Below are 25,216 nucleotides of genomic sequence, written 5' to 3'. Positions count from 1 at the left end.
TGTAAACCTTAAAAAATATTTGTGGACAGGTCCTCCGTTTTACAGTTCCAAATGCTGTTTTATGCAGCCCTCGTTTAACTTATTGCTGTTTTAACTCAACCCTCACTTGACTCAACTCCCGTCAATCTATCCCTCATTTAACTCAATCCCCGCAACTCAGCCCCATTTAGCTCACACCTCCTGCAGCTCTAGCCCTATTCAATTCAACCCCAATTAAATTTAACCCCTGCAACAAGTTAGGCTAGGCTGAATGGGGTTGATTTGGATGAGGGTTGGGTTAAAGGGGCCTGGGTTGCATGGGGTTGAACTGAATGGGCTAAGGTAAATGGGGTCAAGTTTCACGGGGATTGAGTTGAATGGAGGTTGAATATAATGGGGCTTGAGTTAAACAGGGGCTGATTTTATCGGGGGTCAAGTTAAGCGAGGATTCAGTTGAATGGAGTTGAGTTGTACGCACATTCCTTTATTTTATCCTGTCAAACTAAAAATATATTTGATAGATATTTTTTTTTTCACATGCCGTATATTTAATATGCACCCTAAATTTGTAAAATATTGTCTCTACTATTTTTTTTTTCGAAATAACATTTTGGTACTGGTGCGTTATATGGTCACTTTTATATATTTTACAAGGAAACCAGTCACGAAATAACCGCCTGATGGGTTTATTGTAAGAGCCCGCTATAGAGAAATGAAATGCAATGCGTGGTTTTCATTGCATTTACAATATTTAGACTGTTGTTTTTTGAGGTTTAGGGGGGGGGATGTACCTAGGATAGGTTAAGTATTTAATATATGGTATGCTTTTCCCCCCACCCCCACCCCTAATGCGAAAATATATAAAAATAGCCCAAATTTGTTTATAAACTATTATATATTCATCCTATTTTATCTTTTTTCATTAGCATTAACCAAATTTGACTTTTTAGAAGTGACCATACAATGCACCACTACCAACATTTTTAATGACAACAAAGTCGGAAAATTGTAATTATGCTAACGAGGACATAAATACAGTAAAATGTATGCTGTACCACTCGCATCATATTTTACTGATTTTTTTTTCGGGTTATCCAGATTATGCGGACAAAATTGTTTAATGAGAATGAAAACAAAGAATTAGAATTCCGAAAACACTGTCATAAATTCAGTGGAAGTTATGCCAGATCACGAACATTAACTCATTTTCGAACATGTTCCATATACATTTTTTTGTTCTGGGGCACCAAGTTATGCAGATGAAATTGTTTAACAAGAATAAAATCAAAGAATAAGAATTACGCAAACGCATACGGGAATAGTAGCGGACAAAACTTGCTTTCACTACGTCAGGGTCATCAGTGAAGAATTGCATACAATTACTAAGTGAATGGACAACCTTTGTTTAGCGTGATGCAGCTTATATGAATTTTCGGAAGGCCAGTGTCAACCAAATAAAAGATGGTTGTATTCTCGTTGAAAACTGACAACTTGACGAAAGGCGATAAATTGCAAAGCAAGGAAAATGAACAACGGTAATTTTTTTTTGTACTTTCCCATTATATGGGCATTTCTAAAAAGTCAAGTTTGGTTAATGCTAATGAAATAAAATAGGATGAATATTTAATAGTTTATAAACAAATTTGGTCTATATTTGCACATTAGGGGGGGGGGGGTAAAGCTTTGCATATTTTAAATACGTAACCTTACCTAACCTAGGTACCTTTCCCCCCAAGACCCCAAAAAACAACAGTTTAAATATCGTATACGCTATGGATTGCATTACTGTATAGCGGTGTCTTGAATTAACCCGTCAGAAACGGATTTTTAGTGACTGGTTTCCTTGTAAATGCCCATATAATGGGAGAGTACCTTTTTTTCATGTGTGTAAGGGATCTTCGGTAAATTTAACGTTACGGGAAATCTCGGTAGTCCGAATAAAATAAAAGCTTGGGTGTTGAGATGATTATGAAATTAGTTACTCTGGTAATATTATTTCTATTTTGGTTTCAGAGAGAGTTTTACAAGCAGGTGTTTGGTTTGCCGATGGGAGCCGCTCTTAGTCCTCTCCTGGCAAACCTTTTCATGGATTTTATTGAAACGCCTGCTATGCGTAGTTTTAGACTTTCCCCTTGTTTCTGGGGTAGATTCATGGATGACGTACTATATATTTGGAAACGCAGATTTGAATCAATAGACCTTTTTTCGTCAAGATTTAAATAGTTGTTATAAAAATATAAAATTTACAGTTGAATTTGAAGAAAATAATAAGCTACCATTTCTTGACATTTTATTAATTAAAGGAGATTTGCTTTCAATATATAGAAAGCCTACTCACAGCAATAGATATCTGAATTTTCACTCTTGCCACCCAGTCTCAGTGAAAAGAGAGGTTGCAATTTCTTTAATGGATGGGGCTTTCAGAATGTGTTCCGAGACATTTCTGGATTCAGGATTACTGTACTTAAAAGACATTTTATTTTGTAATCGTTACCGAATTGAATTCGTAAACGAAATAATAGAAAATAGATATATTAAATATAATTATCTGTTTCACAGTCTTCTGAATTGAATTTAAAAGCCATATTTCTTTACCATATGCACCGGGTCTAGAGGCAAAACTTAAACTGATTTTACGCAAATGTAGCATTAACAAGTTTTAAACTAATCTGAAAAAATGTGATTCTTTCTCATACTTTTGCCATATCTCAGCCTTTTTTGGCTCAGCCCTTTCTATGTTTTTTTTTTGTTGGGTATGTCTCAGCCCTTTCTATCTGCCCTGTAAGTTTTAAGCCGATCAGAGACAAAACAAATCAGGAATCAATTCAGCCCAAAACCACAGGCGATATTCTTGGAGGGCTCTTGCTAAATCATATCCAAGTTTTTGCGATCATTCTGTTTTGTTATTTTTACGGGACTTTACCCACTTCTGAAAAAGGATTTGCGTGAGATTTGTATAGTTTATTTTAGATATTGTGATTATTTTGCTTTTCCTTCCGATACGGTATCGTAACATCGGTATTGACCAAAGATAAGGTGGGACTGATATACTTTCATCTTTTGAGTCTTTAAGTACCAAGCTGAAAGTACGTGCATTTTTTTCCTTGGGCCCTTTCCACAATTTAAACAATTCCAATTTTCCAAAATTTAGAGAAACAACAGATCTTGACGGAGCCCCTATTTTCTGACGAGAAGACCGAGCGGGATAAATCCTAACCTTTTATGAAACTCCATTTTTAAAAAGCTGATGATTTATTACATCTAGAAACAAAGGTCAGAATTGAGGTTTTGATGGGCCTTCGTCTTTCTAAGGGAGGGAGCAGGGTTGTGTGAGAATGACCAAAAATCTATATGTTTAAAGGTTTCTTTTTAGATACTTGTCAATGGATCCACTTCCAGGTTTGAACAAAAATCTCGGGTACACTATTATGCCGTATGACAAAGATTATGACGTTATTTTAGATATTGCAAAAATTGTTTATACCCTCCGCGATGGTATTATGATTGTCCGCTATTGTCCGAAGGTATGGTTGAACTGATATATTTTCATCTTTTGAGTCTTTGAGTATACCAAGCTGGAAGAAAATATATTTTTTTCCTTGGGCCCTTTCTATCAATTAATGCGTCTGCTCTACTAGAAAGTGCGATTGTTGTTGAGCTAATCTTTCTTCTTTTTCTTCTTGCTTATGATATTTTACCCCATTTGTGTTTTTGTATAGTGGGTCAAAAATTATTATCATTATAATTATTAAGTTTGTTTTGTCTACACTGAAGTTCACCTGGCCCTGGGGCCTATGAAAGTAATCGATCTTTTAGCTATTCGATTTGAGATAATCGGAAACACTCCAAGTCCAGTAATTCCTTTTGGTCAGGATCGATCGGAAAAATGTTCTTTTCGCCATTTTCAGGTGGTCCAATTTTTTTCAAATTTTTCTATGGATCAGAATCCCCTTTAAGCCCTGGACTTCCGGACAGGGTAGCCAACTTTTCAGTACGTGAATGTGTCCCCTGAGCATCCAAAAATCATTTTTAGCTAAAATATTTTCATCTTGGAACCCCACAATACAAGAGCAACCGAAACTAAAAAGAGGATTTTCGGTAACAATATACACACTCAATTTAGTGATAAAAGTCATTTTGTAATTTAACTTCGCTGATCAAAGTCATTTCACGGTACAGTTCCGGTATCATCAGAAAAATATGCAATATTGCTCTCAAAATAGCGGCAGGGTTGCCAACTTTTTGGTCAGATCACAAACTGATGCATAGCACCAGCACTGGAGTGATACAAACACTGAATCACGGAATACCAGTACACTTAAGAATTGCGAGGAGCCGTCAGCTCTATTTTTTAAAATTGGTGACTTGCTCCCAGCCATTCTGAAGCCACATTGCTATCACGATGTTTACCCCTTTCCTCTTGTGTAATTTTTTTGTGTCTACTGAATGAAACACTGAATCAGGGGTCTTCTCTATTTTGGAAGCCCGTTGAGTCAATCTAGTGAAACCTTCTGGAATGAATCCGCAGCCCAAATTGTACACCATGGAGGTGTTTTCAAGCTACTATCCTGGGATGTTGGGATGGGGGTGTTGGGATGTTGGGATAGGGATGTTGGGATGGGGATATTGGGGATGCTAGGATGGGAATGTTGGGATGTACTGCTATCTCTACCCTTCCGTTGTTTCTAGGGAATAGAAAATTGAATAAAAGACTGGGTCAATCTCAAATTTCCACAAAAAAGTTTTACCTAAATTTATGGGTTTTTTTCTTTGAATCTAAGTCTATAAAATACAAATTCTATCATCTTAACTTAAGCTTAATTTATTTCAATAATTGTCACTAAAAACACATTCCTAGTGGTTCATTTTTGCTGTAGATCAATTCTGAAGAAAGTAATTTTGAAATAAAAGCACTGTTCAATTTTACAGAGTGTCCATCAGGATTTGAAAAGGCTGTTTATTGGCTGATTAAAATAATTTCTATTAATATACCATTAAAATTACAGCAAACGTTCTTCAGCACCAGAATTGCGAAAAATTGACATCCTTTATTCTCTTTGACATGCCCCGAGCCGAAAAGACACTTAAATAATGCGCAAAGACCCCTGAAAGAAAGGCCTTATCAAGAAAGAGGGTACCATATTTGATCCCTCTCCTTCGAACTTTTGGTATGGCTCTTGGAAAGGTAATAAAAATTTTCTTAAAAAATTTTCAATGCGGTTTTTAAAGTTTTTTGTATCCCAACCCCAAACAAAATAACCCCTTCCCAGAACAAAAATCCTGGATATGGCCTTAAATGAAAATAAATGTTAGATTCCAGATTAAGTGAAACCTTTTAACTGGCGTCCTTAAGGATTTGGCTGAATGACGAACTGGTATCATCTTTAATATTTGTGTAATTTGTGTCTCGGAGGCAGATTGTTATTTTTAATTTAATGAATATTTAATATATTAGTCATTTTAAATTACTAGTACATGACTGAAACTGCCGATACAATGTTTCTTGGAGAAAGACTTCTATGCCTGGAAAAAAATGCGTAGAAAATGATTACAGCCACTGGCTAACCTTACATTTTCACATACGATTAATATGTCCCTACCCATACAGATACAAAAGCCCAGGGTATCGCAGGCAGCGCAATAGCACTGCCTAAGTAAAGAGCGATGTGGGTACAATGTGTTACTTTTTTTAGACTAGGGGGCTTTGTATAGAATTATTGTAAATTCAAAGTCCCCCCCCCCCCGCGTTTTCTTTTCTCCATGTGCATCCGATAGAAATTTAGAGATAGCTATTTTATTCAAAATAAAGTTGACACAATCCCCCAGAGTTTGGGGACAAGGGTTGTAAGTTATGCCCAGGGGACATATAAGGTTTTCATGAAATGGGTGGTAGTATAAACTTTAGAGGAGACTCATTTGATCGGAAATTGAAATTTCTTGTTCCCGTTCAAGAGTTAAAAAGGGAAAGGAGGGCAAATAGCCCCCCCCCCCCGACACTCTCAATTCCCCAAACGCACCTAATCAAAATTGTAAGATAGTCATTTTTTTTTCAAAATAGACCCAATAACATATAACAATGTCTCCAGGATGGACACACAAATCCCCCAAGCCCAGGAACAAAGGTTGTAAGTTATCCCCCGGGACATATAAGGTTTTATGGAACAAATTGTCGTATAAACTTCAGATGAGGCTCATTTGATTGTTAATCAAAAGTTCGAATGCCCTTTTTAATCGAGTCAAAATGACTTGAGGGTAACCAGCCCCCCACGCCCGTCATTTTCCAAAACACATTCAATCCAAATTCTAAGAGAGCTATTTGTTCAGCATTGTTGAAAGGTCCAGTAATTATGTCTTTGGGGGTGTTAACCTCCCCATAGTCCTCAGTGCATGGGCTATAAGTTTGACAATTCGTCCGTCGTTTACGTATAGTATATGACAAACAGTTCGTGGTAACGAACTGTAAGTAAGGAGTGACCCGGCTCAATAGTAACCAAACTCTAAAAAACGGAATTTTGATACCAATAGATACATCAAAAAATCAGATTGTTATGCTGATTTAAATATATAAGTTTTATCAAGTTTAGTCTTACCCATCAGAAGTTACGCACCTGAGAAAATTTGCCTTATTTTTGAAAAAAGGGGCGAAACACCCCCTAAAACTCATAGAACCTTAATGAAAATCATACCATCAGATTCAGTGTATCATAGAACTATACTGTACCATACTGTAGAGGTTTCAAGCTCCTATCTGCAAAAATGTGGAATTTTGTATTTTTTGCCAGAAGAAAGATCACGGATGCGTGTTTATTTGTTTGTTTCTTTGTTTTTGTTGTTTTTCCCCCAGGGGTGATTGAATCTACCCAGTGGTCCTAGAATATCGCGAGAGGGCTCATTCAAAGAGAAATTAAAAGTTCTAGTGCCCTTTTTAAGTGACCGAAAAAAATAGAAGGAAACTAGGCTCCCTGTCACGCTTATTTTGTTTCCCAAAGCCACCCAATCAAAATTTTGAGATATAAATTTTGTTCAGCAGGGTCGAAAAATATAATAAAGATGTTTTTGAGGTTGACTTAATCCCCCACAGTCCCCTGGGGGAAGGGCTGCAAGTTAGGAACTTTTTCCAATGTTTACATTTAGCCTAGTATTGGTTATTGGGGAGTATACAGACGTTTTCAGGGGGGATTTTTTCTGGTAGTGCGGGGGGGGGGGGCTGGAGGTTACGTGGGAGAATCTTTCCATTGAGGAAGTTTTTATGGGGGAAGGGACATTGCTGTGAAGGGGGCAACGGATTTCCCAGCATTAAAAAAAATAACGATCAGAAATTAAATAAATAAAAAAGTTTTCAATTGAAAAACTTTTCAACTGAAAACTTTTCAATATCAAAACTTAAATATAGAAACTAATATCAAAAATAAATAGAAACTATTACGTACATTATTGGGTTCGCCCCCTAGTCAATACCTCGCTTTTTACGCTAAAGTTTTTTTTTTAGTACTATCATAAGAGCTATTTATTCTAAGTAACGGCCTTTGAGGTTAAGGGGTCATTCCTAAGGAATTGGGAAAAAGTTCGAACTTTAGCATAAAAAGCGAGGTATTTACTAGGGGCTGAACCCCCTAATATACGTAATAAAAATATACGAGTATAGAAGTTCGTTACGTAAAGTTAATTCGTAAGTCATGTATATTTCTTACTAATAAAAACGTTCATAAATAAAATTAAACAAATTTCGAGAAAGCCATTTAGCCAAAAAAAAAAAGTAAAATTAATGTGCAAATTTCGTTTTAATTATTCATGTACGGTTAGCCAAAATCAAAACCTGCATTAATTCAAAAACTTTCAGAAATTAAATAAAAAAACAAGATTTTTAAATGAAAGTAGGGAGCGACATTAAAAGTTAAAATGAACAGAAATTATTCCGTACATGAAAGGGCTGTCCCCTCCTCAACGCCTCGCTCTTTACGCTAAAGTTTGACTCTTTCTCACAACCCTATTTTTTAAATCAATAAAAAACTTTAGCATAAAGAATGAGGCGTTGAGGAGGGGACAGCTCGTTTCATATACGGAATAATCTGTTCGTTTTAAGTTTTAATGTCGCTCCTAACTTTCAGTTAAAAAAAAAACTTGTTTTTATATTTAATCAATAAGAAAGGTCGGCATGTTTGACATTTACTATCCAAAAAGACAAAAGATCATTCAGATGAGCCTTTCAGAGAGCGTTTAGGGGAGTGTTGAACTAAATCAAAAAACGTTATGTGCATACGGGCTGTTAAATGGGCGTAACTGACGAATGACTAAATATATTAATTTGGAACTTTCAAGAAATGATAAGGGTAAGTTGTGGCGGATTTTGAAGTAGCCAGAAGACACTATGCGTATACTCTTAATACTACTTCTACACTTACTGAAACTAATGATACTAAGTATTAAGGTGAAACTTTTAGGGAACGTTTCATTTAAAAGAAAAGACTATATGCAAACATGTCTTCAAAAGGACATATAAGTAATATCTTAGGCATCTATGCTCCATGAGACATAGTAATATCATTGAAAATTTTAAAGGAGCTAATTCAACTGGAAAATAAAAGTTCTAGTGCCCTTTTTAAGAGTCAAAAGTGATAGTAGGGCAATCAGCCCTGCTCTTTAGCTCATAATTTTTCGAACACTCCCAATCAAAATTTAAGATAGCCATTTTGTTCAGTATAGCTGAACAGTGTCTATCTCTAGGGCTATTGCGTAGGTCAACCCCTCACAATAATTTAATTTCCCCATTATGCCTTAAAACTAAATGCTACTTTAAAACTATATGTTAAAAGGCATTGTGTGTATGGTGGTTGCCAATAAGACATCTCAGCAATATCCCAAGAATTATTGAAGTATTAAGTTGAAACTTTAGGGCTACTAGTATTTCTACTTCTGCTCTTACAATTTAACTAAATTAAGAGAGTGTAATCATGGGCACCCATAAGGGGGGCAAGGGGGTGCCAGCCCCCTGGTTAAATGATGGTGTCATATATTTGTATTAATTTAAAAAACTTCCCACAGAATAAGTTTTCAAAGAAAAGGAAAGAGCTCTTAATCCAAAAATGGCCAGAATCCAAAAATCTCAAATGGCCAGAATCCAAAAATGGCCAGAATCCAAAAATCTCAAATGGCCAGAATCCAAAAATGGCCAGAATCCAAAAATCTCAAATGGCCAGAATCCAAAAATGGCCAGAATCCAAAAATCTCAAATGGCCAGAATCCAAAAATGGCCAGAATCCAAAAATCTCAAATGGCCAGAATCCAAAAATGGCCAGAATCCAAAAATCTCAAATGGCCAGAATCCAAAAATGGCCAGAATCCAAAAATCTCAAATGGCCAGAATCCAAAAATGGCCAGAATCCAAAAATCTCAAATGGCCAGAATCCAAAAATGGCCAGAATCCAAAAATCTCAAATGGCCAGAATCTAAAAATGGCCAGAATCCAAAAATCTCAAATGGCCAGAATCCAAAAATGGCCAGAATCCAGAATCCAGAATCAAAAAGCTCTTAATCCAAAAATAGCCTAATCTTCCAAGCGTATAACTACCACAAATCACTATCAACAATTAAATGAAACTCAAAACGAACTATATAACAGAAATTATAATAAATAGCCGAGTCAAACTCAAAACGAGCAAAAATTAACATTACTAGGGCTGACACACCAATGCCTTCTCAAGACCAGAACATACTGAAAAAAATGACCGACTTAGGCTTTACTGAAAAAAAAAATTACCGTGGATTGTCAGTTTAATATACCTATACTGACATTTATTCCTTTAGATAAAAAATAGGTTAGAAAGTGAGTAATACATTTTTTTTTACTTATTTAAGTAAAAAAGTGAAAACATTTAAACATATATTGTTTTCAGTAAAGCGCAAATTATGTTCTGGTCCTTAGAAGGCATGGGGGTTATCAGCCCTAGTAATGTTCAGTTTTGCTCGTTTTGAATTTGACTCGGCTACTTATTCTAATTTCTGTCCGTTTTGAATTTCATTTCTTTATTTATAATGATTTGTGGTAGTTTTACGGTTGGAAGATTACTTGACTTCATTTCTGCCCATTTTTTGCTTAATGGAACTCTTTACTTTTCTTTGAAAAGCTGGTTTTGTGGAAAGTGTTTTTTAGATGAATTTCTGTTCGTTTTCTATTGACAGTCATTTTCATGAAAAAATAATATTTTACATCTTTTTGTTTTTTTTTTCGATAAGAATCCATAGTTTGGCATAATTGTGGGGGTTTGACATGCCCAAGATCCCTAAAGACATAGTTGCTGGACCGTTCTACTATGTTGAACAAAATAGTTGTCTCAAAATTTTGACTAGATGTACTTGGGAAATAAATCGGCTTGAGAGACGGGCTGATTGCCCTCCAATCTCTTTTTACTCTTGAAAAGGACCCCAGAACTTTTAACTTTGAGTCAAATTATCTTCTTTAAATGTTTCAATGACATTTCTAGCTATAATAGAGTGGTGCTGCCTATGATATTATATGCCTTTTTGAAAACCTACATATATACAGTTTTTTTGTTTAATTGGAACACCCCCTAAACACTTCCTATAAGTTTTACCTTAATGCTCTAAGCGTCATTAGTTACAGTAACTGTAGTTTTAGTACTAAAAGTCTACACATAGTGCCTTCTGGCTAGTTCAAAATCCCCCACAACTTACACTTAAAGATCTAACTTAATAATATAAGTTGTTCTTGAGATATTGCTTTGTCACCTTTTTGAAGGTTTTCATGCTCATTTTTTTTTTTGATTTAGTTCAACGTCCGCCTAAATCTTTCTAATATTTGATTACTGAATACATTGTTATATTCTGTTTGGACTATTGGCTACAAAATGGCTGTCTCACAATTTTGATAAAATATGTTCGGGGAAAAAAGAACATCAGGGAGAGGGGGGGGGGCTATTTTCTCTCCATCACGCCTGACTGTTAAAACGGAACTAGAATTATGCATTTCCAATCTAATGAGCCTCCTCTAAAGTTCACAAGATCACCTCTTCATAAAAACCATACATCCTCCGGGGCATAACTTAAAACCCTTATCCCCATACTTTGGGGGGGGATGTCAACCCCAAAGGTCGTGTTATGAGATCTTTGGACAGCAAATTGCTATCTTAAAATTTCTATCGGATGCATTTGGTGAAAATATGACGCGGGAGGGGGGGTATAGTTTCCCGCCGATAAATTTGACTCTTAAAAATGTCTCTTCAACTTCCGATTTCCAATCCAATGAGCCTCCTTCGAATTTTAAACGACCACTGTTTCCATAAAAACCTTAAGTACCCTCGGGGCATACCTTACAACCCTTGCCGTGAGGACTGTGAGGGGGTTATCATCCTCAAAGACATAATTTCTAGACTTTTAAACTACGTCTAACAAAATAGCTATCTCGAAATTTTGACTGGAAGTGTTCAGGGAAATGATGGGTGTGAGGGGTGGTTACCCTCCAATCACTTGACTATTAAAGAAGACACTAGCCCTTTCCACCAACCGACTTTATTTATCCTCAAAGACATAATTTCTAGACCTTTCAACTACATTGAACAAAATGGCTATCTAAAAAATTATGATTGAATGTGTTTGGGGAAATGATTGGTGTATGGGGGAGGGGGCTGGATGACCTCTAATCACTTTTTACTGTTAAAAAGGCCAGTAGAACTTCTCTTTACCAATCAAATGAGTCCCCTCTGAGGTTTATACGACCAACCTTTCTATAAAAAACTTTATATCCCCACAGGGCATAACTTACATCCCTTGCTCTGAGGGTTGTGAGAGGGGGGGCTGTCATTCTCAAAGTCATAATTTCTGGACCTTTAAACTACACTGAACAAAATGGCTATCTCAAAATTTTGATTGGATGTGTTTGGGGAAGTGATTGACGTGGGGGAGGGGGAACTGGTTGCCCTCCATGAGCTCTTTTGAAGTTCCTATGATATTTCTTTCTATAAGAAGTGCCCTGGTCTAAAAAAAATATATTGTGCCCACATCGCTCTTTACTTAGGCAGCGCTATTGCGCTGCCTATGATATTTTGTCTTGAGATTTCAATTATACAGCACTGGAAGTGACGATCAGACCAGGTAAGCCCCCCTCTAAAATTCAGCCTATGGGTGCCCATGAGTGGAATCATTTCCCCAAACATATTCAATCAAAATTTTGAGACAGTCGTTTTGTTCAGCATAGTTGAAATGTACCGTAATTATATCCTAGGGGATGACAATCCCCCTCCATAGCCCTTAGGGCAAGGACTATAAGTTTAACTAGTTGCCCATTATTCAAATATAAGGTTTTTTATGGAAGGTATAGTCATATAAACTTCGTAGGGGGCCCATTCGATTAGAAAATAAGAGATTCTAGTGCCTTTTTTAAGAATCAAAAGTGATCAGAGGGAAACCAGCCCCCTCACGTCTTCTTTTCCCCAAATTCATCTGAAAGAAATTTTGAGATGGTCATTTTGTTCAAAATAGTCCAAAGATCATTTAGGGCATTTAGATCATATCCAAAGAGCATTAAGGGTTTTATTGAATGAGGTGTCGTAAAAACTTTGGATAGGGCTCATTTGATTGGAAATTGAAAGTTCTAACTCTCCTTGAAGGGTCAAAAGTGATGGAGGGCAACTACCTTCCTCCTGACGCCCTTTTCTCTACCCTAATGCATTTGATCAAAATTTTGATATAGGCATTTTGTTAAAATAGTTCAAAGAACATGTTACAATGCCCCCAGGGTTGACACATACCCCCTGAGCCATAAGGAAAGGGATGAAATTTATGCAGTTATGTTCTGGGGGCATGTAAGGTTTTTTATGGAATGGGTGATCACATAAACTTCGAATGGGGTTGATTCGATTGGAAATTGGAGGTTATAGTGCCCTTTCAAGAGTAAAAAGTGATTAGAAGGCAACCAGCGCCCCTCTCCACACACCCATCATTTCCCAAAACGAAAATCCAAACAAAATTTGAGACATCTGTTTTCTTTAGCATTGAAGAAACGTCCAGTAATTATGCAATTGGGGATATCAACCCTTCCCACGACCTTCAGGACAAGGGATGTAAGTTAGGCAATTCGTTTATTGTTCACATATAGTATATGTTACTGAGATCAGGTATGCATGAGAAAGGTATGCATGTTTGACCTTTACTTTCCAAAATGACGAAGGTGAGCCTTTCAGAGATTGTGGACGGAAGTGTTTAACTAAATCAAAACACGTTATGTGTATACGGGTTGTCAAAAGGGCGTAACTCAGGAATGACTGAGTATACATTAATTTGGAACTTTCAGGAAGCGATAATGGAGATGGTCAATTTAACAGAAAGGTCATGTTTGTACGCTACTACTACTACAACAAAGATCACCACTAGTACTGCTACTACTACTACTGCTACTGCTACCGCTACTACCACTAAAACTACTGCTTCTGTAACGAATACTACTAAGATTGAGGATATTGAAATGAAAGGTAATGGAAGGGATGGTCGCATGAGCTCTGGAGGGGGCTCATTCAATTGCAAATCAGAATTTCTAGTGCCTTTTTGAAGATTCAGAATTGATCGTAGGGCAGCTAGCCCCTCCCCTCCACTGTGAATGGTATTAAGTTTAATTTTTTAAATCAATTTGAAGAATTATAAAACTAAATTAAACAATACTATTTGTGTCAGACATTAAAAATTGCTGAAAAAGTTCCTCCAACATACAGATAGCAAGACAAACTATGGATTTTTATAGAAAAAGAAAACCTAAAAGATATAAAATATTATTGTCTTTTCCTACGAACAAGATTATGTCTTTAAAAAGCGAACAGAAACTAACTAAAAAACCACCAAAAAGTGCCATCAATAAATAGATGAAACCCAAAACGAACAGAAATTACAATAAATAACCGTTTCAAACTCAAAACGAGCAGAAATTAACATGAGTAGGGCTGTCAGTCCCCATGCTTTCTCAGGACCTGAACATAATTTGCACTTTACTGAAAAAGAGTGGGTTGTCAGCTTAATACATATGTACCGATATTTATTCCTTAAAGTCTTAATAATCTTTAGTTATTAAAGTCAACAAGTGAAAACATTTAAATTGTATTTTGTTTTCAGTAAAGTTCAAATTATGTTCTGGTCTTGAGAAGGCTTGGGGGTTGTCAGCCCAACTCATGTTAATTTTTGCTTGTTTCGAGTTTGAATAGGCTTTTTATTGTAATTTCTATTCGTTTGGTTTCATTTATTTATTGATGGTGATATGTGGTAGTTTTACTCTTGGAAGATTATTTGACTTAATTTCTGGTCATATTTGTTTAATGGAGCTCTTTACTTTTCTTTGAAAAAACCATTTTGTGGGAAACTTTTGGTACTTGTCTAGAATCAGGTAAGCAAGCGAGAATTGTATTGCGAAGATCAGATAGGCATTACCAGGAAATTCATATGAGACGCTGTGTAAACAAAGGGTTTCTCACTCCGTGAACTATATTTAAACTTTTTTTTGGGGGGGGGGGGGGAGGTTAGGGGGACTAAAAGGTATCTAGGTTAGGTTAGGTTATGTATTTAATATATGCTTTACCCCCTACACCTAATGTGTAAATATTTAGCCCAAATTTGTTTCTGAACTATTATATTTTTACCCTATTTTGTTTTATTTCATTAGCATTAACGAAACTTCACTTCTCGCGTGCTTACCGGATTCTATACAAGTACCTACGTCTTTTAAATAAATACCTCTAAATATTGCGCTCTGGTGCAGTTAATAGTCAATCATTTAATGGTATTTTATAAAGTTTGTCCGGTGTGAGTTTCAAGATTTTCAAATGTTTAATCGCTTAATAAAAGAATATGCTCTGTATCAAGATTTTTAAAATCAAACTGCTCAAATCACCTTATAAAATACTTTTCATATTTGTCAAATAATCTGAAATCACAATACAAATAAATAAAATTTTGCGAAACAATCGTTTGTAATAAATACTGTTTAGCATAGCTTTACAGGAGAATATGTGGTAGAAGCAACTCAGCCATCAAAACTACTTGAAGAATTGGCAGCTCCTGATTGGCAGTGGTTTAGGTTGAAATCAATTCTTGAAAAACCGAAATTTCTAGCTTAGGAATCAGTTTGCTTTTCTATTTTATTTAGATTCGTTATCAGGGTTGCCACCGTCAGTAGCATTTTACTATATCTAGTTAAATAAAAAAAAAATCTAGAAAATTTAGAGGATCTAGTAAATTTCCCGAAATCTAGTAAAAAGTCATGATTTGTAGTAAACATAACTTATGTTATTTTCCATGAATTCAGGGAAAAAAATTAGGGCCCACTCATTACAAAATCTGATTTCGGTTACGTTAGATATTATGGCTATTATTGCTCTCATTTTTGTGATTTCGCGTCAACCCTAGCGCTTAAAAATCTCTACTTTTCTCTAGGCTTCTTCTTGAAACTCGCTTTGAAAGGCAAACTATTTAAAATCAGGACTGGTATGCCGGCTTAATTTGTTTTCAGAAAATTTTCCCAGACTCTCATAACAGCTGCTATGTTTGTTAGTTAGCCTTGTCCCTTTTTAAAGCCGCTGCTGGAGGTGAACTTTTTCCATACTTGTCCAAGTTCTTTCTGACTTTCTGCAGCTTGCCCCATTCAAGTGCTGGAACAAAGAGACAGTTTTTGATTTTGTCGGTCATCTAAACTAAAAACCAGAATAGGCTAAATGTCTCGAGTGTTTCGTCCCTGATAAAAACGAAGCAACTTGTTCTTAGGTCGTCAAGTGGAGTATATGACTGGGTGATCCCCAGTGATTTGACTCAGGCTACCAAGAAACGAAAGATGAGAAGATCCTCTTGTTCAGAATTTGACATTAGTGGATACATTAATTTTGAGCGAGACTGTGAATGATTAAAGACTTTTAAGTGTAACTTTTTTTTAATTGCGACTATATATTGTTGTTTTTTTTTCGATTTGTATGATTTGCCTAACATGAAGACTATTACTATTGACACAGTGTTATTTTTTTTAAACGAATTATTGTATTTTATATAAGTTTTCTTTTTCTTGGCAGCCCTAGTCCAAATTGAGGTGCACATTTTAATTTACATAATTTTACAACTAAACCGGTAGCCGATTGCGTCATTTCCGTTTTGAAGTGACATAGATTGTATTGGTTTTGATTCCCTTGAATACCAACGAGAGAGAATCCGGAAAAAATTAGTTTAAAAAAAAATCCCAAAGTAATTGCTTCAGAATTTGCCAGAATTCTTTGCAAGCAGCTTATCCCTTATTTAAAGACCAGCCCAATTAGTGTTTTAAAACTGCAAATTTCCTGTTAAAAATGCAAAATTGAAAGGGTTTAGATTTCAAACCTAAAGACGGAAACTGGGGGATAAATTTCAAAACCCACCACTCTCAAACAAACCTCGGATTCTAAGCACTCAATTGCCTGAATTGCTTCGTGAATATGAGTTGTGGCTGTTTTCTTCGTTGATTGCTTTTTAATTTTTCAACATATCTGAATTTTTTTACCTGAAGACCATTGATAAATTTAAAGCCGGGCTTCATCAGCATGATTTCCAGAATCCAAGATTCCAGACTATTGTTTGACGTCTTGGATTCACCGCATCTGGAATATGACGCCTATCTAGTAGTACATCCAAATAATCCAAAAAAGGATTTTTGGACTTAAAGGTTTCCGGAATTTTCAATCGTACTAAGAAAACGAAGAAAAAAGGAAAAGAGAAAAAAAACAAGGAAAAACGAAAAAGATTATGTAAATCCTATTGATTATCCTCTTATAGTAAAAATCGATGCTTGATGGTACGCGTGCGGCGGTAGCCGCGCGCGCAAAAAAATTTTTTTTGAGCATTTAGTAAAAACAGACGTGATTTAGTAAATTTTTCCTCTCAGATTTAGTAAATTCTTCCAGGCCAGGGTGGCAACCCTGCTTGTTATAAGCTGCAAACTTCACAAATTTCATCAAAAGAAGGATTGCTAACTGGATACATTTTATTTCAAAGGGATATATTATCATATGCGGGGACATAAAAGTGGAAATAGTGACAGATTTTGTTCATTTATGATATTAAACGGTACATTTCCCAACTGAATTTATATTTTGGTAAAAAAAAACATGTCACTTTTCAGCAAAGTAGTGCTTTTTCTTGGAATATATTTTTGTGAGCATACAGGTTTTGCTAGTATGTAAAGAATTTTACATTCCCCCTTCCTCTCTGGCAACATAAAATGTTGAAGGAGAGAGAATAAAAACATTCTGCAGCAAAAGATGTTGCGGAAAAGTTGTTAGTAAATGAATATTATTTACCATAGTTTTACGATATTTGCCCCTTCCCTACTCCAGCAGGGTTGGCAACTTTATGTTCCAAGAACGTGTCCCCTAAGCCTCCGAAAATGAGGTATTTTTTCAAAAATACGTCCATCTTTAGATCTTATTAAAAACGAGGTCATTTTTATACCAGTTGTATTATTGACCAAAAGACGTTTTGTAAACCTCTTTCAAAGCGCCCATTTAACATCAAATGTAATGTAAAGGAAAAGCATCTATAACATGTTCATACAAAATGACTTAGTGTGAAAGCACGAAACTCATATTAACTAATAAATTCCTTACTTTAAAGAAAATCCTTTTCATACATGTCTGGCGAAACCTGGATGCTAAAAAAACAAAAAAAAAATCCGAGAAAAAGGAATACTCTGGTGAAAACTGACACTTTTATACCAAAATATGTATCCAGTTTTGGAATTCATGTCAAAAAATTACAGAATGTGTCCTTTTTTTGTTCTTTTATGTCCCAAATTTCTAAAACGTGTCACTTCTTTGATATTTTATCTCATTGTTTCCCGGCACATGGGAATGTGTTCTTTTGACATAAAATGTGTCCAGTTGGCAACTCTGCTTACGGATATATGTCTTATGCTTTAAATAAATGTTTTTCACACAATTTCAGGCATACCTCCACATTCAGGGAGTATGCCACATCAGTACCTTAATTTCCATTAGAGATCCCTTGGCCCACAAAATTACGTGTGTAAGTTTTAAAACTTCCAGGAAAATGAATTTTCACCCTTTTTCAGACCCCTCTTGTCAATCAAGCAATATTATTTCTTTTCGATTTCTTCTTATACTTTGGGGTCTCCTGGCTCAAGGACTTAGGGATATAACTTTCAAGTCGATTAAAAAAAAAAGTTTTTTGGCCCCATTTTTAGGTGAAAGAGTTTTTTTTCTCATGCACTAGTGTCCCCATGGCTCAGGAAATTAAAGATGTAAATTTCAAAATTTTTTTTAGTTTTACTCGTCTTAGGTTGTAATATCGCTCTTTACTTTTCTTAGGAGAACTTTTTTCGGACAGACTTTTTTTAATGAATGAAAATAAATTGTGGACGAGAGAGAATACTGCCCAGATCAGTTTTTCTAGCCTCAGAAGCCAATTTTAATAACAAATATCACATGTCTAACGGCTGTTCACTTTTTTGTTTATTTATTGCTTTTTATGCGGGAAAAACAAGGATCTAAAAAAGTCATTGAACTTGATAAAGATGGAAACCTAAGCAGATGGCTGATATGAATGTGAAGCTTTTATAATTATTCATATTTTTCAATTTGTGCATATGTGAAAGTGTAAAAATGAAGGAAAGTCCTTGCCATGTGTCATCTATGATGTACTTACTTGATTTTGACAGGAACCAGACGGAGCTTCGTACCGCCCAGTAAACCTGACTTGGGAATACTCCCGACGAAAATTTCCCCATGTCGGCGGCAGCCTATTGAAATGACGATTTTTAATGCGTATGTTTTGTCATAATTCCAACATTTTTTTTTTTTTTTTTTTTTTTTTTGATTACCCGGTTTTGTTACCAAATCTTCAAACTCGTGAACCGATTTTGACCGAACTCTTTAAGAAGGCCGGTGCTGTAATTTGTGACAATTTGGGGGCATCAATTTTACGTCTATGCCTATTAGAATACTCGCCAGACTCATAATAAAACGCCTAACATCAGTCCTACACTCCCACCTCAAGAAAGAGCAACACGTGTTCCGAGTGGTAGGTTTTTGTTCTGATTTTATTTTGATTCTAAGACTAAGGGTGGACGAGTTTAGAGAAAGGAACAGAAAGGCTTTGATTTTCCTCAGTGATTTGTAAAAGGGGCTTGGTTGTATCTGACCGAGATACATTATAAAATATTTTGGAATATTACGGAGTACCTGATAATAGTCTAGATAATAATGACGCTTTTAAAAATAATCAACGCTGCGCATGCACTAAAAACTGGGAATGAGCTACTTTAAGGTAGTATCAGGCGTCAGACAAGGATGTGTCCTATCCCTGCTCTTATTTGTCATTTTAATGGAGACTATTCTGCTGTGGTCTTCAATCTTTGAATAGAATATTAGTGGCCAACAAATTTCTGATATTGACTACGGAGATAACGTTCTTCTTTTTGAGAAGCCAAACTATGGCTACAGCTGCTACTAGTGCTATTAGATAGACACCATAGATGACAAGGCTGGGAGATTAGGACTTGCTGTGAACGTCAGTAAGGTATTAAGCAAGGCCACTTCTAATTCTCCGCTGATAATAAAACACCAACCCAGAGTAATTGAACAGGTCAAGGAGTTTTAGTAACAATGGAGTTAGAATTAAATATAATGGTGAAATGTCCAACGAGATCAAGAGAAGAATCTGGCAAGTGACATCGACAGTTAACAAGGTAAAACATGTCTGGTGAAGTAGTAAATACTCTGTGCGCCTAAAGCTCTGCCTCCTGAGCAGTAATGTGCTTCTTATACTCCTCTATGCTAGCGAGTGTTTGAAAATAAACTTCCTACTGAAGAAGCGTGTCCCAACATTTTAGAAAACACTTACCTTGGAATAAACCTGAATATTTGTCACCAAGACGAAAGTCTTTGCTTAAGGGTACACATACAGAGGAGAACTATAGGCTCCAGAGAACTACCCAGTTACAACAAATTACCTTAAATGCTACTGGAATTCAGAATTTTTTACATTTAACGGTCTATTCTACTATATGATATAAAAAAATATCGAAACGCTGTCTATCTCATATTGTGTATTTTGAAATTGTTACGACTGTCTAATTCGATAAAAAGAAAAACCTTTGTTTGCTAAATCAGGTCAAACTACTAAAAGACAGCCATGTTTTAAGTTACTGTACTGAATAATCCTTATTTAAAACCTAATAATTATAATTCGAGTTAAATTACTAACTGCTTCAAAGACAAACATGCACAAACCCACAGATGCTCCTTTAGTACAATAATTAGGAAGCATGTAAAAAGTCTATAATTTGAAATTTTATTGCCACAAATACTCAATAAAAAAGGTGATGGATTGAACAGGTCAGGTTATTGCACCCATGCTCTCAGAAAGATAAAGGAATGGGTGCTTATGTATTATACCGCCAACACTCAAGAAGTCAAGTTAGGTTAATCCTAAGGGAAAATACAAAAACATGATGAAAATACAATACTTTACAAAAAAATTTGGGCTATGTATTTGCACATTTGTGGGGGGGGGGGGGAAACCTAACCCCCCTAATGTGTAAATATATAGCCCAAATTATTTGATTCCAATAGTAGAAGGCTATCTTATACTCCGAACAGCACCACGTGGTTTATGGTTTTCTCAGTGAGAATGAAAAAACAGGAATTTTCTCACTTGGAAAAACATGAATTTTGTCAAATTTATGTCTGTTTTTATGGTTTTTGTCAGTGAGAATTTGAAAAACATGAATTTTCTCACTTGAAAAACATGAATTTTGACACATTTATGTCTGTTTTATGGTTTTCTCAGTGAGAATGAAAAAACAGGAACTTTCTCACTTGGAAAACCATAAACCACGTGGTCCTGTCACGAGTAGCACCTGTGAACTTGATTTACATAATCGCTAGGGGAAATTATTGATTCACGAAGGGGGAATTAGGAAACATTAAGGCTTCTTTAATCTTTAGACCTGTCACGAGTAGCACCTGTGAACTTGATTTACATAATCGCTAGGGGACATTATTGATTCACGAAGGGGAGAATTAAGAAACATTAAGGCTTCTTTAATCTTAGGTCTGAGGGATAAACGTTCTTTAGGACAGAGAGAAAAATTAATATTCTATTTTCAAATAGGGCTTCATTGATCTTTAGTGTCAGGAATCATAATTGACATCACATGTTATCTTGGAATTATGCGGGAGTCTAAAGAGATAGAAATTCTATTTTTAAATACGGCTTCACGGAGCTTTAAGTCGGAGAGGTAAATTGATATTCTAACGAAACCCTAATAGTTTAGCTAGGAAAATTTATGAGATGAAGAGATTAACGTAGGAAAGGGTTTCCTAGAAATTTGAAATGCGTTAGCGCACAGATGACATACAAAAGGAACACGCTGAAATTACGTTTAGGGATTATTTGGGCGAAACGGTTTTATCCATTTTATGGGATTATTTCGGCGAGACCGTTAGAGACATTTTGAAAGAAGATTTTAGAAAGGGTTTTAGAAGAGGTTTTGAGTGTGGTCGTTATAATACACAAGTTCCATTTGAACAGTGTTGTGAGGTCCTCTACCCCAACCCCAAAGGATTCCGCTCCCCCCCCACAACCCCGAAGGAAGCCCCCGGTCCTCAAAGGCCCCCCAAGCTCCCATAGAGCCCCAACCCCCCAAACGCCCTCCTCAGACCCTCAAAGACCCTCCTCTGGTCCTCAAAGGCCCCCCGGACCCCCAAAGGGTACCCCGGACCCCAAAGGGCACCCCAGACCACAAAGGGCACCCCGGACCCCAAAGGCCCTCCCCCGGTCCTCAAAGGGCTCCCCCCTGGCCCCAAAGGGCCCCCTCCCTCTTCCTCCCTCCTCCCCCTTCCCCTCCCCTCCTCCTCCTCCTCCTCCCCTCCTCCTCCCCCTCCTCCCTCCTCCTCCCACCTCCCCTCCCCTCATCCCTCCTCCTCCTCCTCCCACCTCCCCCCCTCCCTCCCCTATTTTTTATACTTTTTTTGTGCATTGAGACACAGAAGGGACATCCCTCCCCCAAGGGTCCCCCAAACACCCTCCCCGGGCCCCCCCCAAAGAGTTACCCTCTCCATTTTTTTTTTTATAATTTTTTATTGCTTTATTATATCTTTTATGAAAAAGTTCTATTAATAATGTCATTCCTAAACCCATTTTCCAACCTCAAAGAGTCCCCACCCCAATTTGTAAATACTTTCTTGAATTTTTTAACATGGTATTTTTTTAACTTTTTTACGTATCTTAAAATGACATGAAATATGGTTACGGCTCTACCAATCATACTCTGCGCTTGTTCATGGACACGACGTGGCTTTCCCACTGGTACTCTATGGCCGGTTATCGACACTACCTAGTTTATTGCATGCATTAAATCAGTATTTTTTACGCAGTGGAACGATAAACACACAATTCATATCTGTAAAAAAGTGAGGATGAATTATTCGACGAACGTATGTGCACATGAAAAAATCATTGTCGTATTGAATGCTGACAAGGAGAAATACCTGAACTATGAAACGAGTGCAAGCGGTAACACTATTGGAAATGTATGCATGCGTTGTGATGACAGTGAGAAGTTAGATTTCTTTGGAGTCTCCAAGAATTTCAATCGTGTAAACGGTGGATATTCAAGAGTATCATTACCAGAGAAATTAGTGCTCAAAGAGAATGCAAACTTAAAAATAATTGTTGATGATCGGGGACAACTCCTTGCTACGGCTTCTGGTAACACATTACCTGTTAATAAATCCTATCATCATCTTTCCGGTATTAGTATTTTAAAGAGAACAAGAAGAAGACAAGCATACTCCTGCACCAACATCATAAATCATATCTTGTCAATGTGTCAAAACTGCCATCTATGTAAAAATAATGTGACAATAGACAGTGAAATCGCAGGCAGAATAAAAAGGACATTAGCAGACAATATCATCAATGAATATAAAGATGAATTGACGGAAAGTGACGCGCAAGTGAACTAATAATGTGTAATAATGTATTTAACGTATTTTTATATTAATATTCTACATGTCATTATTTCATTAAAAATATTTTATGCATTATTTTGTTAAGTGTTCATTATTTTTAGGGTTTGACAGAACGTTAACGTTCAGAATATCTATTAAAAAGGTCAGAGATGAAAGAAAAAGAATTTTTAGAGATAGAGATGCTACTAGCAGACTCAATTTTTCACGGAAGATAAAAAAGTTCAATTTCTCGTTGGAATTTTATCAAAGAACACAATTCATTTCTAATTTCTACAGAGAAAATAAAAATCTTCCACTTCAGTTCTTTATTTCACAAAGACATAAAGAAATTTAAAGTTCAATTCTAAATTTTTCGGTGGAAGATAGAAAAAGTAATACCATACTTGTGAATATTTTCATGGCAGATAAAAAGTTCTAGTTCAAATATAAATTTTCTCACCGAAGTGAAGAAAAATTCAAGTTCTCTACTGAATTTTACTAAAGAACACGCTTCAATTCTAATGTCCACAGAGAAAACAAAAATCTTCCACTTCAGTTCTTTATTTCACAAAGACATAAAGAACTTTAAAGTTCAATTCTAATTTTTCGGTGTCAGATAGGAAAAGTTATGCTCTGAGTTTGATTATTTTCTATGAAGGTAAAAAGTTCTATTTCATTTTTAAATTTTCTCAACGAAGTGAAGAAAAGTTCAAGTTCTCTTCGGAATTTTACCAAAGAACACACTTTAATTCTAATTTCTCCAGAGAAAGCTAAAATCTTCCACTTCAGTTTTTTATTTCACAAAGAGATAAAGAAATTTAAAGTACAATTCTAATTTTTCGGTTGGAAGATAGAAAAAGTAATACCATATTTATGAATATTCTCATTGAAGATAAAAAGTTATAATTCAATTTAAAATTTTCTCAACAAAGTGAAGAAAAGTTCCAGTTCTCTTCGGAATTTTACCAAAGAACGCACTTCAATTCTAATTTCGACAGAGAAAAAAAAAATCTTTCACTTCAGTTCTTTATTTCACAAAGACATGAAGAAATTTAAAGTTCAATTTTAATTTTTAGGTTGGTAGATAGGAAAAACACTACCCTACTTGTGAATATTTTCACGGAAGATAAAAAGTTCTAGTTCAATTTAAAATTTTCTCAATGAAGTCAAGGAAAGTTCAAGTTCTCTTCGGAATTTTACCAAAGAACACGCTACAATTCTAATTTCTCCAGAGAAAACAAAAATCTTTCACTTCATTTCTTTATTTCACAATGACATAAAGAAATTTAAAAAGTTCTATTCTAATTTTTAGGTTGGAAGATAGAAAAAGTAATACCATACTTGTGAATATTTTCATGGAAGATACAAAGTTATAATTCAATTTAAAATTTTCTCAACAAAGTGAAGAAAAATTCCAGTTCTCTTCTGAATTTTACCAATGAATGCACTTCAATTCTAATTTCGACAGTGAAAACAAAAATCTTCCACTTCAGTTCTTTATTTCACAAAGACATAAAGAAAATTTAAAGTTCTATTCTAATTTTTCGGTGGTAGATAGGAAAAGCAATACCGTACTTGTGAATATTTTCACGGAAGATAAAAAGTTCTAGTTTATTTTAAAATTTTCTCAACGAAGTCAAGGAAAGTTCAAGTTCTCTTCGGAATTTTACCAAAGAACACGCTACAATTCTACGTTCTCCAGAGAAAACAAAAATCTTGCACTTCAGTTCTTTATTTCACAAAGACATAAAGAAATTTAAAGTTCTATTCTAATTTTTCGGTTGGAAGATAGAAAAAGTAATACCATACTTGTGAATATTTTCATGGAAGATAAAAAGTTCTAGTTCAATTTAAAATTTTCTCAACGAAGTCAAGGAAAATTCAAGTTCTCTTCTGAATTTTACCAAAGAACAAACTTCAATTCTAATTTCGCCAGAGAAAACAAAAATCTTCCACTGGAGTTGTTTATTTCACAAAGACATAAATAAATTTAAAGTTCAATTCTAAATTTTTTTCGTTTGAAGATAGAAAAAGAAATACAATACTTATGATTATTTTCATGGAAAATAAAAAGTTCTAGTTTAATTTAAAATCTTCTAAACGAAGTGAAGAAAAGTTCAAGTTCTCTTCTTAGCTTTACCAAAGAACACGCTTCAATTCTAATTTCCCCCAGAGAAAACAAATCTTCCACGCCATTTTTAAGTTAACCAAGACATGAAAAATTTAAAGTTCAATTCTAATTTTTCTGTGAC

General features: G+C 35.5%; 1 protein-coding gene across 4 annotated transcripts in view; it reads left to right on the top strand.

Moving 5' to 3' along the window:
- Positions 1-25,216, top strand: part of LOC148941979 (uncharacterized) — a 91,535-nt gene that overhangs the window by 8,374 nt on the left and 57,945 nt on the right. The window contains exon 1 of one of the 4 annotated variants that reach the window (XM_089103049.1): positions 1,331-1,514. The exons of 1 other annotated variant lie outside the window; for it this stretch is intronic. The gene's annotated coding sequence lies outside the window, so the exon portion shown is untranslated. Of the gene's footprint in view, positions 1-1,330; positions 1,515-5,145; positions 5,165-18,716; positions 18,774-25,216 lie in introns of those variants that run through there. 2 more of the 4 variants (XM_089103051.1, XM_089103050.1) reach the window with 2 other exon arrangements.

Source organism: Artemia sp. Qi Xiang Cuo, chromosome 17, assembly GCF_049724085.1.
Source record: "Artemia sp. Qi Xiang Cuo chromosome 17, ASM4972408v1, whole genome shotgun sequence".
Taxonomy (NCBI): Eukaryota; Metazoa; Arthropoda; class Branchiopoda; order Anostraca; family Artemiidae; genus Artemia; species Artemia sp. Qi Xiang Cuo.
This window is presented reverse-complemented; position numbering and strand designations above follow the sequence as displayed.